Source organism: Zingiber officinale, chromosome 8B (genome assembly GCF_018446385.1).
Source record: "Zingiber officinale cultivar Zhangliang chromosome 8B, Zo_v1.1, whole genome shotgun sequence".
In the NCBI taxonomy this organism is placed as follows: domain Eukaryota; kingdom Viridiplantae; phylum Streptophyta; class Magnoliopsida; order Zingiberales; family Zingiberaceae; genus Zingiber; species Zingiber officinale.
The window spans coordinates 99,319,900-99,334,489 of record NC_056001.1 but is presented as its reverse complement, the minus strand read 5'-3'; positions in this window follow the sequence as shown (position 1 = coordinate 99,334,489).

Genomic DNA, 14,590 nt, shown 5'->3' with positions numbered 1-14,590 from the left:
TAAACGACAAAGAAGGTACATCTGGGGTACAAGAAAGATTCCTTAAAAGTCATTTTCTACAAGTACATAGCTTACGTCATCTCATAACGAACTCTAACAAATCGGGGTCCACTTCATGACTACGGAGGTTATATGAAGTGGTATAAAAGGGGGAATCCTCTCCGTTGGCTATGTAAGTTCACATCATTGCGCACATTCATAACCCTAATTTCCAGCTACTGTTCATCTTCTTCTTCCTTCCTTCTTCTACACCAAGGGAGATTACTAACTTGAGTGTCGGAGGGCCTAGCCAGGGATTCTCACCCCGGTCTTAGGTTACTGATGATAGTGTTGGCTGATCTCTTGTGTGCAGGAGGTCTTGGAAGCTCCGAATCTGGGTGTCTCTTCGATTGGGTTTCTCTCTCGTCATCGGATCTCCGCGCAAGGAAGGCACTCGGTGACTCTATTTTTCCCGATCCGCTTTGGGTTTCTCGGATCGGCGTTCTCCAGGCATTGCTCTTCATCAACGGTGAGTTTCTTTTCACCGGATCTCCGTTTTGTCCAACTTCTCAGACAGGATCAAATTTGGCGCCGTCTATGGTTAACTTCACCTGGATCTGAGACTACCAGATGGAAGAAGCCGGAAAATCAAACCTACTCACCATTAGTCGAGAGGATCTGGATCTCCTCATCAATTCTCACGTACAAAAAGCCTTACAACAACAACAACAACTTCAAGCTCACACTGGAGCTACTCTACCAACGGCTCATAATCCGACAATTTCAACTACTGAGCATCGGAAAGGAAAGGAGCTGGAAGAGGAAGAACATGCGTATTTTCCTCCAGCTGTTGTTTCTCCGACAAGGCGTCCACGGGCCTTCCTTCGCACTCCCATGGAGCAAGGGGTAGGAGGCCTGTGTTCCAAGAATCCTCTGGCGAGACACCAGACAAAGAAAAACGTAAGATCAAAATGATTACTAGCGATAGCTCACCAGAGAAGGTCATCTCCCCATTCTCTCAGAGTGTACTGGATGATCCGCTTCCTAAGCGGTATCAAAATCTCCAGATCGGTGAGTACACTGGAACAACAGATCCAGAAGATCATCTGTTAAAATTTGAGAACGTAGCATTATTACAACAATTCTCTGACGGGGTGAAGTGTCGAATGTTTCTTACTACCCTCGGAGGAGCCGCACAGTGCTGGTTCAAGAGATTGCCAGAGAAGTCCATTCGAAAATTTAAAGACTTCAAGAAAGTTTTTCTTCATCATTTTTCTAGCAATAAGAGGTATCATAAGACTCCTTGGAGTCTATTTTCAATCAAGCAAGCATCCAAAGAGTCCATCCGAGCATACATCAAAAGGTTCAATCAGGTAGCTATTGACGTACCTAATGCTACCACTAAAATATTAGTAAGCGCTTTTTCTCAGGGTTTGAATGATAACGATTTATTTAAAGATTTAGTAAGAAATCCTCCCGATAATTTTGATTCATTGATTGAGCGTGCTATTGAATTCATGTGGAAGAAGCTCAAGCTGCTCGTAGGAAGGAGGGTGTTACCTCTTCTCCTATCCAGGTTAAGGAGAAAGCTTCAGCCCCTGTTCCTCCGCCCAGAGGGCCTAGAGCAACTCATACACCTCACCGACAACCAGAATATCATCCACAAGTCGTACAACACGTGGAGATACAGCCAGAAGCACCAAGGAGATGGTGCACTTATCATAAAATTAGCAGTCATCATACTGAAGACTATTTCGTTTTAAGAAATAAACGAGCTAATAGGGAGCGTTATCAGAGGTATAATTATTATCGACAACAGTACCCCAGGCAGCAAAGCCCGCTCAAACTGGAATATCGCCCGGTTGAGCCTCGTCAGGACACATTGCCGACCCCGGCCGGTACAAGCCAAGTGTCGGAAAAAGCTCCTTCTGAAGCCATGACGACTCGACAGGAAGAAAACAGGAGTAATGCTGCTCGGGGTAATATCAATATGATTGCGGGCGGACCCACAGATGGAGATTCTAATAGAGCCAGAAAAGCGCACGCTCGAAGACTGGAAATTCATGCCGTGGGGTGTAGCATGGAACGAGCGGTCGGTCCCGAGATAAGTTTTGGGCCTAGAGATCTTGAGGGGGTAGAAATACCCCATGACGATGCCCTAATTTTTAAAGCCGTGATAGCCAACTACACCATTTCTCGTACCTTCATAAACACGGGCAGTTCTGTCAATATTATATTCAAGAAGGCTTTCGATCAACTACAAATTGACCCAAGTGAACTCCATCAGATGGTCACACCTCTATATGGGTTCACAGGTAATGAAGTACAACCGCTGGGTCAAATAAAGTTAGCCATATCTCTAGGAGAGGAGCCTCTGATGAGAACAAGGAGATCTTATTTCATGGTGGTAGACGCCCCATCCTCCTATAATGTGATACTAGGTCGACCTGCCTTAAACGAGTTTAGGGCGATCATTTCTACTTTTTGTCAGAAAATTAAATTTCCTGTGAATGATCAAGTCGGGGAGGTGCGAGGTGATCAGAAGACAGCCCGAAAATGTTATGTAGAAATAGTTTGAGCTAAAGCTAACACTGCCCGAAAGATTCAAAGAATGGAAGTTAATGCCATTCAAGAGAAGCAGCCTGTTCTGGTGTATGAAGAAAAGGAGGAAGTTCAGATCCAGACCGGTCGGCCTGAAGCTACTACATATATTGCAGCTGATCTTGATCCCACTTTGAAAGCTGAACTGGTACAATGCTTAAGGAAAAATAATGATGTGTTTGCTTGGACGCCCAAAGAAGTCTCGAGTGTTTCTCCTGCAGTCATGGAGCATGCCTTACATGTCTTTCCGGATGCCCGCCCGGTCATGCAAAGAAAGAGGAATTTTAGCACGGAACAGAACCAAATCATCAAAGAAGAAATAACTAAACTTATGGAAGCTGGTTATATCAAGGAGGTACAATTCCCTAGCTGGTTAGCTAATGTGGTGTTAGTCTCTAAGCCGGGAAACAAATGGCGAGTATGCATTGATTTCCTGGATCTCAACAAGGCTTGCCCAAAAGATTATTATCCATTACCCAGGATTGATCAATTGGTAGACTTCACTGCTGGATGCGAGTACATCTCTATGCTAGACGCTTATCAAGGATATCATCAGGTTCCCCTAGCTAAAGAAGATCAAGAAAAGGTTAGTTTTATAACATCTGAAGGTACTTATTGTTATAATGTTATGCCCTTCGGACTAAAAAATGCAGGAGTAACTTATCAAAGGCTTATGAATAAGGTCTTCCAGAAGCAGATTGGTAGAAATATGGAAGTATATGTAGATGATATCTTAATTAAGTCTCTTCAAGCTGCTAATCTGTGCAGGGATGTAGAGGAGACCTGCAGGACATTGAGAAAATATGGGCTCAAGTTAAATCCGAGCAAATATTTATTCGGCGCGAAAGGAGGAAAATTCCTGGGATATATGGTGTCCGAACAGGGAATAGAAGTCAACCCAAGCAAAGTCAAGACACTTCAGAACATGGAGCGACCATGTAACATGAGAGAAGCTCAAAGATTGACCGGCCGGATTACAGCATTGTCTAGGTTTATTTCCAGGTTGGCCGATCGTAGTTTTCATTTCTTTAAAATACTCAGAAAAGCCAATAAATTTCAGTGGAATGAGGAATGTGACAAGGCTTTCCAAGAGTTGAAAGATTATTTGTCTACTCTCCCTGTATTAGCTAAGCCTATAGTAGGAGAGACTCTTTGGGTATATTTGTCGGCTAATGAAAATGATGTAGGCTCTGTATTAGTCAGACAAGAAGGAAAAGAGCAACAACCTGTATATTTTTCTAGCCATTTATTAAAAGGAGCTGAGTGTAGATATACTACACTAGAGAAATTGGCTTATGCACTAGTTTTGACCGCTCGGAGGTTGCGCCCTTATTTCTTAGCGCATGAAATTATTGTATTAACCAACAGTACTCTTGGATGGGTGTTACTCAACCCGGAGGCCTCAGGTCGGTTGATCAAATGGACAACTGAACTTGGAGAATATGGCATTCAATATCAACCTCGCTCGGCCATCAAAGCACAAGCTCTAGCAGACTTCATTATAGAAGTTCAAGGCCCTGAGGAAGAAAACATTTGGAAAGTTTATATAGATGGCTCCTCAACCAGACAAGGTAGCGGAATTGGGGTTCTTCTTATATCTCCAAGGGAAGACAGACTTCAACTCTCTATCAGATTGAATTATAGAGCTACTAACAATGAAGCAGAATATAAAGCCTTGATAGCAGGATTGCAGGCCGCTCGGCATATAGGGGCAGCTCGAGTCCTCATCCATTCTGATTCTCAATTGACAGCCCAACAACTATCAGGTAATTTTGAAATTAATAATGACAGACTCCGGTTATATGCTGAGGCGTTTGATAAGTTGAAATCTCAGTTTCAAGAAGTAAATATACAAAAGGTTCCTTGATCTGAGAATCAGGTAGCAGATGAATTGGCTAAGCTGGCCTCTGCTATAGTACCATGGAGCCTAGATCGGCCCGTAGAACAAACTCTGTTAATATCCTGTATCGAAAGACAGGCCGAAGCAGAAATTCAAGGTGACTGGAGGGCTCAAATTATATTATATTTACAGCAAGGTATTCTTCCCAGTAATACAGAACAAGCAAGGGTATTTAAGAAGAGAGCTGCTCAATACATTATGGTAGGAGAGCAGTTATATAAAAGAGCTTTTTCTAGACCTCTGCTCAAGTGTATTGGTACAGAAGATATACAATTTATCTTACAGGAAGTTCATCAAGGCTCATGTGGTAGTCATATAGGAGGGAGATCTTTGGCCCGTAAAATCCTATTAGCAAGATATTTTTGGCCTACTCTACACGAGGATGCCAACAAGTTGGTAAGAACTTGTATGTCTTGCCAGAAACATCAAAATATTTCGCATCATCCCACACAGTTATTAAAATCTATAGTCTCATACCCCTTTGATCAATGAGGCATGGGCATAGTAGGCCCATTTCCTATGGTGACTGCACAAAGAAGATTTTTATTAGTAGCAGTGGATTATTTTTCCAAATGGGTAGAAGCTGAACCACTTGCCCGGATTACTGAAGATGCAGTTATAAAATTTCTGTGGAAAAATATCATATGCAGATTTGGCATTCCTCATAAATTAGTCTCTGATAATGGAAGGCAATTTCAAGGGGATAGAATTCTAGCTTGGTGCAAAAGTTATGATATTACTCAAGCTTTTACCTCTGTAGCTTATCCTCAAAGTAATGGTCAAGCAGAAGTAGCCAACAGAGAAATTATAAGAGGTTTAAAAACCAAACTAGATCATGTCGAAGGTAGCTGGGTAGATGAATTACCCAGCGTTCTTTGGGCATATCGTACTACACCTCGAGAAGCTACAGAAATCACTCCTTTTCAATTAGTTTATGGGGGAGAAGTAATAATTCCCATTGAGGTGGGAATAGAATCTAATAGAAGGCAATTATATGATGCAGACAATGAGGATCGACGACTCATGGAGCTAGATTTGATAGAAGAAATCAGAGATAAAGCTGCTGCTCGTCTCGTATCATACCGACAAAGAATGAGACAAAATTACAACAAGAGGGTCATCCCCATATTTTTCCAAGTAGGAGATTTAGTATGGAAACGTATTAAACCTGTCGGGGATATTAGTAAGTTGGCACCACAATGGGGTGGACCCTACAAAGTGGTGGAAAAGCTCGCATCAGGCTCATATTATCTCCAAGACGCTGAAGGAAGTTCTGGAACGTCCCTGGAGTGCAAATCATTTACAACCTTACCGGATTTAACAAAGATCATGCTACCTAAAAATATGTCAAAGGGAACAAACCATCATTATCTGAAGTAAGTTTCCAATGAAAAGAAGACAAGTATTCTTACAGTTTATGTACTCCATTTCTTTCAATAAACGCAATGCAAGGCGAATATCGCCACAAAAACAAATGTGGCTCATACAGATTGACCAGTATTGGCAGAACTTTTATAATCTATGTTTGAGCAATCAACAGTGGGGAATCTTAAAGACTTATTCAGCCCCTCCCCTGAGGAATCCAGAAATTTTAATTATCATAAGGTTAGTGCAATCATAATTTTACAACAAAACCTAGTCGATCGGGAAATCTCATGAAGTAACCCGGACGGGCCTTCATGGGAGGAACCGGAGACTTTAAACCATCACAAAACCTAGTCGATCGGGAAATCTCATGAAGTGACCCGGACGGGCCTTCATGGGAGGAACCGGAGACTTTAAACCATCACAAAACCTAGTCGATCGGAAAATCTCATGAAGTAACCCGGACGGGCCTTCATGGGAGGAACCGGAGACTTTAAACCATCACAAAACTTAGTTGATCAGGAAATCTCATGAAGTAACTCGGACGGGCCTTCATGGGAGGAGCTGGAGACTTTAAACCATCACAAAACCTAGTCAATTGGGAAATCTCATGAAGTAACTCGGACGGGCCTTCATGGGAGGAGTCGGAGACTTTAAACCATCACAAACCTAGTCGATCGGGAAATCTCATGAAGTAACTCGGACGGGTCTTCATGGGAGGAACCGGAGACTTTAAACCATCACAAAACCTAGTCGATCGGGAAATCTCATGAAGTAACTCGGACGGGTCTTCATGGGAGGAACCAGAGACTTCAGAGCATAATTAACCGGGATTATATTGGCATGTTGAATATAGAGCTATATGGAGTTATTCACAAAATCGGTGGACATTTTATACTAGATTAGAAAGAGAATTCTATTCATATGACACAGTTTCCATCTGGAAGCCCATTCATATGAACATCTTTATCTAAAAATCGCCCAGAGTATTACACTCAGCTCGGAACTCAGGAGTTTTATATAGTTCCTTATCTAAAATCAATCGGGGTTATTCATTCTTTTGAAATATGAAGCACACCAGATGTTATCTGCAGAAGGATTCATCAAGACAAGGCTTAACTTCAAAAGATGAGCAAGGAATTCTCGAATAAAGTTTATACTTAATGCTTGGAAGCATTTCAAAAGGGGCATTCTCAAAGCAGCACAATAGAGAAATAGGTAAGTATCAAAAATTTTCAATACATCGCAAGTTCTTAATTACCAAGCTTTGATTACACTTCTTTTCATTACCAATTTTTTCCATTACAAGTCTTTTATGAACAATCTTTTTAGACATCTAGAAAAGGACCTTTTAAATCGGTGGGTAGTTCTTCATTAAGCATGTGACGACTTATGAAAGAAGGGGGAGGTTCCTTGGGTAGATAGTCACCCTCTCTTAATTGTCGAAGGACTCCCGATACAGAATGATTTAAAGCACCCACAATCCTACGGACAAATTCTTCGGCAAACACTGAAGACTTTAAATAAGCCAGACGCCACTCTTCCCATCGATTCTTCTCTTGCTCCTTATAGCTTTGAAAACCAGCTTGCAATTTTGTGTTTTGATCTTTTAAATCATCCTTTCTGATTTAAGTTGTTCCAATTCCTTCTGGAGCTGTGACAATTCAACATCTTGAGCTTTCCTTTTCTCTTGTTCCTGTAGGATAATGAAATCATGAGAGGCTAGGTCTTGAGCTTGGTCAGAAAGACAGGCATTATGAAGCTTCTCTACTTTCTCTAAAATAAGACTTTTTTGAGAAGCATCTGAGAGAGCTTTCTCCTTTAAAGCAATCTCCAGTCGAAGACCAGAATGTAGTCGATCCACCTGTAATTCCAAAGTTCTTCTTGCAAGCTCTTTATCTTTCAATAATTGCTGGGACTCCTCCAATTCCTGTTTCAAGGTCCCCAATTGTTGACTTTGTAAGGTCACTTTCTCTTGCAACTGAACCAGGTCGCTATTAGAAGAAGGTAAAGTAGCCTTCAATGTCTCCAGCTGAGCTTTTAATTTGTTGTTCTCCTGGTCCTTAGCCATAAGTAACTGGTCGATATACAGACTTGAGGCAAGAAACTAAACAAAAGGATAATATAGTTAAAGATGAGGATACAAAGTTGACAACATATAACTAGAAATACTTACAGTTACTGTTGGGTTTTTCGGGCCGCGAAAACCGCGTTTTCGCGTCGCGGAAATCCCGAATCACCCATGTCACTAGATCTCGTGCGAAGGATAGATTTCAAAAATTTACATGTACGAGTTTCTACTTAGATCTACTTCTAGATCTACATGAAGAAAAGGTTATACCTTTGAAGCGCGCCCTTCGCGAATCCCGCTCGTCCAAGGTGCCGGATCTCTAGACCATCAAGCGTACGGTCATCTAGAAGTATCCACACGAACAATCCTTGATGGAGAAGACCAAACAAAGGTGTGCTAGCACCTTATCTTGTTCGGCCAAGAGAGGAGGAGAGGGAGAAGAAAGAGCTCCAAGAGGAAGAAGATGTGAATGCACTTGAATGATAAAAATGAATTCACTTCCCATTCAAAAGTGGTTGGCCACTTCCCAAGTGTAACCCCCAAATTTTACATTAAGTGCAATTAATGTGAAGTCATTTAAGAGAATAGCTTTGTAACTTCCATGAGGTGGCACCCCATGATGATGTGGAGTAACATCATTAGTCAACATCAATGCCAACTCACCAATGAGGTGGCATAAAGTCAAGTCAAACTTGACCAAATCTCTTCCATGGTTGATCTAATCTAACCATTTGATTCAAGCCAACTTAATATAATGAATCTAATTCATTAAATTAAGTTGATCTAATGAGTCATAATCTAAATTAGACTCATTGAATACATGAATTAACTTGAGTCCAACTCAAGTTAGCCCAATTAGAATTACTCTTAATCCAATTTGATTCATCAAATGAATCTAATCCTCTTGGTTCATCATATGAACCTAATCTCCATCTAATTATCCTTAGTGTGTGAACCTATAGGTTCTTGTAACGTTGGCAATGGCCCTAAACCCATTTAGGAGCATAAGTAATGAGTGGTATCTAGCAACACATCATTACTACCCAAGTTACAAGAATGTTGAGATCCAACATCACCTTGTGACTACTAATTGTGACTCCTCACAATATATGACAAATGTCCTTCTATCCTAGACATCTAGATTGATCAATATGAGGTATAGACCGTGTCATCCGCTAATCAATCTAAATCTTGAACTCCAAGTAGGCTCACTAAATCAAATGAGCTCAATATCTCATATTGACTCATTTGGGCATGGCTATGCACTTCGTGGTCTCACTCTATCAAGAATATCGATGTCTCTCCCGTCATATAGGAGGGATAGATCTCATCTATATCACTCACATCCCTCCGCATAATTTGTTACATACCCAGTAATCACCTTTATAGTCCACCCAGTTACGGGTGACGTTTGACGAAACCAAAGTACATAACTCCTTATGTAGGGAACCATGGTGACTTCAGGTCTAAGGACTAGTAGTCATACTAATAGCCACATGAGAAAGTATATGACACTCATATAACGATCCATGATACTTTCTCATGGTGGGACATTCAGTATACATTCTCCAATGCATACCCATGTGTCAACTTGATATCTCTATATCCATGACTTGTGAGACCAAATCATCGAGTTGGCCTACATGCTAGTCTTATTGCATTAACATTGTCCCTGAATGTTAATACTTGACTAGGAATAATTAAGAGTAGTGTTCCCTATATCATCTCACTATCGGTTCAACTAACCGATTGATATAGGTGAGAACCGTCTACTCAAGGACGTTATTATACTTAGTTTATTTGGCACCAATACAAGTAAGTATAATAACCAAAAACCAAATGCCTTTATTTATATATAGAATATGATACAACAAGTCCAAAATACAATCATCAAATGATTGGTTCTAGGGCTCTAGCTAACAATCTCCCACTAGCACTAGTGCCAATCAGTGTAGGCTCTAAGCCCGAATGACCTAGTGTGACCATCATGCTTCCTCTGTGTCAAAGCCTTGGTCAAGGGATCTGCGATGTTAGGCTCTGTAGGTACTCTGCAAATCTTCACATCTCCTCTCTCGATGATCTCTCGAATGAGATGGAAGCGCCGTAGTATGTGTTTGGTCCGCTGGTGTGAGCGAGGTTCCTTCGCATGTGCTATAGATCCATTGTTGTCACAATAGAGCTCAATAGGGTCAGCAATGCTAGGAACCACCCCAAGTTCAGTGATGAACTTACGAATCCAAACTGCCTCCTTTGCTGCCTCTGATGCAGCAATATACTCGGCCTCTGTCGTAGAATCAGCTACTGTGTCCTGCTTCGAACTCTTCCAGCTCACAGCAACACCATTAATGCAAAACATGAACCCTGACTGCGATCTATAGTCATCCTGGTCGGTCTGGAAGCTAGCATCACTGTAACCCTTTACAGCTAGCTCATCATTACCTCCATATATCAAGAAATATTCTTTAGTCCTTCTTAAGTATTTAAGAATATTCTTGACCGCTATCCAATGACTTTCACCTGGATCTGACTGGTATCTGCTCGTCATGCCCAAAGCATACGAGACATCAGGTCGAGTACATAGCATGGCGTACATGATCGATCCTATGGCTGAGGCATAAGGGGTCTGATCCATGTGGTCTCTCTCCTCTCTAGAAGAGGGACCTTGGGTCTTCAAAAGACTCACGCCATGTGACATCGGCAGAAATCCCTTCTTGGAGTACTGCATGGCAAACCGTAGGAGTACCTTGTCAATATATGTACTCTGACTTAGGTCAAGCAATCTCTTAGATCTATCTCTATAGATCTGTATCCCTAGAATGCGAGATTCCTCACCTAAGTCCTTCATTGAAAAGCAACTCCCTAGCCAGGTCTTGACAGACTGAAGCATAGGGATGTCCTTCCCAATGAGCAGTATGTCATCTACATACAATATGAGGAAGACAACTATGTCCCCTACAACCTTCTTGTAGACACAAGGTTCATCTTCGTTCTTGATGAAACCAAACTGTTTGATTGCATCATCGAATCGAAGATTCCAGCTCCGAGAAGCTTGCTTTAGTCCATAAATGGACCTATGCAGCTTGCATACTCTGCTAGTATGTTGTGGATCTACAAAACCCTCAGGTTGTGTCATGTACACATCCTCGAGTAGGTTTCCATTCAGAAACACGGTTTTGACGTCCATCTGCCAGATCTCGTAATCGTGGTAAGCTGCAATAGCAAGCATGATCCGAATGGACTTAAACATCACTACTGGAGAAAAGGTTTCATCATAGTCAATACATGAATTTGCTTGAAACCTTTAGCTACCAAGCGGCCCTTATAGATAAGTCCATCCATGTCAGTCTTTCTCTTAAAGACCCACTTACACCCAATGGGTTTTACTCCTTCAGGTGAATCAACCAAAGTCCATACTTGGTTGGTGTACATGGATTCCATCTCGGATCTCATGGCTTCTAGCCATTTCTCGGAATCTGGTCTCATCACAGCTTCCTGATAGGTGGTGGGCTCATCCTCTATGAGCACAATGTCATCATGGTCAGACAAGAGAAATGAGTATCTCTCAGGCTGACGACGTACCCTATCAGACCTGCGAAGAGGTATGTCTACTTGAACTGGTTATTGTTCCTCAACTCCTTGTGGAACAACATCATCCACAACACTTTGTGGTTCCAGTTCAACTTCCATCGAGGCATCAGTGCTATTGTTCGCATCTTGAACTTCTTCAAGATCGAACGCGCTCCCACTAGCCTTTCTAGAAACAAAGTCCCTTTCTAGAAAGACCCCAATCTTTGCCACAACTACCTTGTGCTGACTGGGAATGTAGAAGAAATATCCCTTAGTTTCCTTGGGATATCCTATAAAATAGCACTTGTCGGATTTGGGTCCTAACTTGTCTGAGACTTGACGTCGAACGTAAGCCTCACAACCCCAAATCCTCATGAAAGACACATGGGCATCTTTCCCAGTCCATATCCTATATGGTGTCTTTATCACGGCCTTGGATGGAACTCGGTTGATTATAAAAGCTGCCGTGTCTAGAGCATAGCCCCAGAGGTATGTCGGAAGATCTGTGTGACTCATTATCGATCATACCATATCTAATAGGATACGATTCCTCCTTTCGGATACACCATTCCACTGTGGTGTTCCAGGAGGAGTGAGTTGGGATAGAATCCCACACTCAGCTAGATAGTCACGGAACTCATGACTAAGGTATTCTCCACCTCAATCGGATCGAAGTATCTTAATACTCATGCCAAGCTGGTTCTGTACTTCATTCTTGAATTCTTTGAACTTTTCAAAGGATTCAGACTTATGTGTCATCAAGTACACATAACCATATCTATTGAAGTCATCAGTAAATGTGATGAAGTACCTATAACCACCTCTAGCAGCGACATTGAAAGGGCCACATACATCACTATGTATGAGTCCTAACAAATCAGTCGCTCTTTCGCTGTGCCCACTAAAGGGAGTCTTGGTCATCTTGCCTCGTAGGCATGACTCACATATCTCATATGATTCAAAATCAAATGAGTCCAGCAAACCATCCTTATGGAGCTGGGATAAGCACTTGTCATTTATATGACCTAAGCGACAGTGTCAGAGGTAGGTTTGGTTCATGTTATTTGACTTGAACCTCTTGGTATTTATGTTATAGATAGGGCTCTCAAGGTCTAGAATATAGAGTCCATTTATCAGAGGTGCACTACAATAGAACATATCGTTTAAATAGACGGAACAACATTTGTTCTTTATTGTAAACGAGAAACCTTTCTTGTCCAAACAAGAAACTGATATAATGTTCTTAGTTAATGCAGGCACATAACAACAATCGACTAACTCTAGTACAAGCCCAGAGGGTAGAGATAGAAAGTAAGTCCCTACAGCAACAGCAGCAACCCATGCTCCATTGCCTACTCGTAGGTCCACCTCGCCCTTTGTCAATGCCCTGCTATTTCTCAGCGCCTGCACATCAGTACAAATGTGAGAAGCACATCCAGTATCTAATACCCATGATGTAGAAATAGATAGATTGACTTCTATAACATATATACCAGAAGTGGAAGTCTCACTTCGCTTCTTCTTAAGATCCTCCAAGTATACCTTGCAGTTCCTCTTCCAGTGCCTGGTCTGACCGCAGTGGAAGCAGGTAGCATCCTTGGCGACCCCTCCTTTAGGCTTCAGTGCCTTGCCTTTGCCCTTGGTTTGGGACTTTCCCTTACCTTTGAGCTTGTCGTTGCCCTTGTGTTTCTGAACCATCAGAACAGAGTGGGGCTTTGCCTTCTTAAGGTTCAGCTCAGCAGTTCTTAACATGCTAAGCAGCTCGGGCAGTGGCTTGTCAATCTCATTCATATTGTAGTTTAGAACGAATTGACTGTAGCTATCCGGCAAGGATTGCAAGATCAGGTCAGTAGCCAGCTCTTGGCCAAGTGGGAACCCCAACCTTTGTAGGTTCTCTATGTACCCAATCATTTTGAGTATATATGGGCCTACAGGAGCCCCGTCTGACATCTTGCACTGAAACAGTGCCCTTGAGATCTCAAATCTCTCATGCCTCGCTTGACCTTGATATAGTTGACGAAGATGTTCAACCATATCGTAAGCGCCCATTAACTCGTGTTGCTTCTGAAGCTCAGAGTTCATGGTCGCAAGCATTAGACAAGACACATCTAATGCGTCATCTTGATGCTTCTTGAAAGCATCTCGGTCAGCTCGCGAGGCAGTGGCAGGAGGAGCCTCCGGAATGGGCTGCTCCAGAACGTACAGTTTACGCTCTTGGGTGAGAACTATTCTCAGGTTCCTGTACCAGTCCAGGAAGTTTGCTCTGTTGAGCTTGTCCTTCTCGAGGACAGATTGCAGTGAGAAGGTGTTCGTATTCGACGTCATGGTAATCTACAACAGAAATAAAAGCAAAAATAAATATCATATTCTTAATCATTTAATTAGGCCTTTAATTAAATGATGCTCCCACTGAATTCTATAATTCATGTGGGAAAAGATCCACATCATACAAACCCTTGAGTTAGCTTTGGCTAATACGCCCAAGACTTAGTATGATCGGTAGGTAACGATTACCAATTACATCTCTATGCAACTCTTGTTTATAGGATCAAAATCCGCATTTATATTAAAACTCGAGTTAGCTTTGGCTAATACGCCCAAGAGTTAATATAAACGTGATTTTGACCTATCTACCAACCATTGGATAATGCCTATAGTTAAACTTGATCCAATTGAGTTAACTAGTTACTCAATCTAATTGAGTTGTACTCACCCATGCGTTGATAGGCGGGACCAAAATTGTCCCTCTGTACCCTACCAAGATTGTATGTGTTGCTCTGCTTTGGCAGATTCAACAACAACATGCGATCAAGGTAGTGGTAGGTATCACGGCATGGTAGGCATTACGAGTACACGTGATTTAGATCTAATCTAAATGATGATGCGTATCAAATACTTGATTTAGATCTAATCTAATCGTGGGGTGCATCATGTGAACGATTTAGATCTAATCTAATCGCTAGGCACTAATTAACTACTTAATTAAACATGCATCACATACATATAAGCAATTAATTAAATTATTTTGTGATTGTGTCATGGCCCTACTATGATCTTCTCAAGCCAATGTGAAGATCGGATGGTCAACCTAAGGTCAACAGCTTATT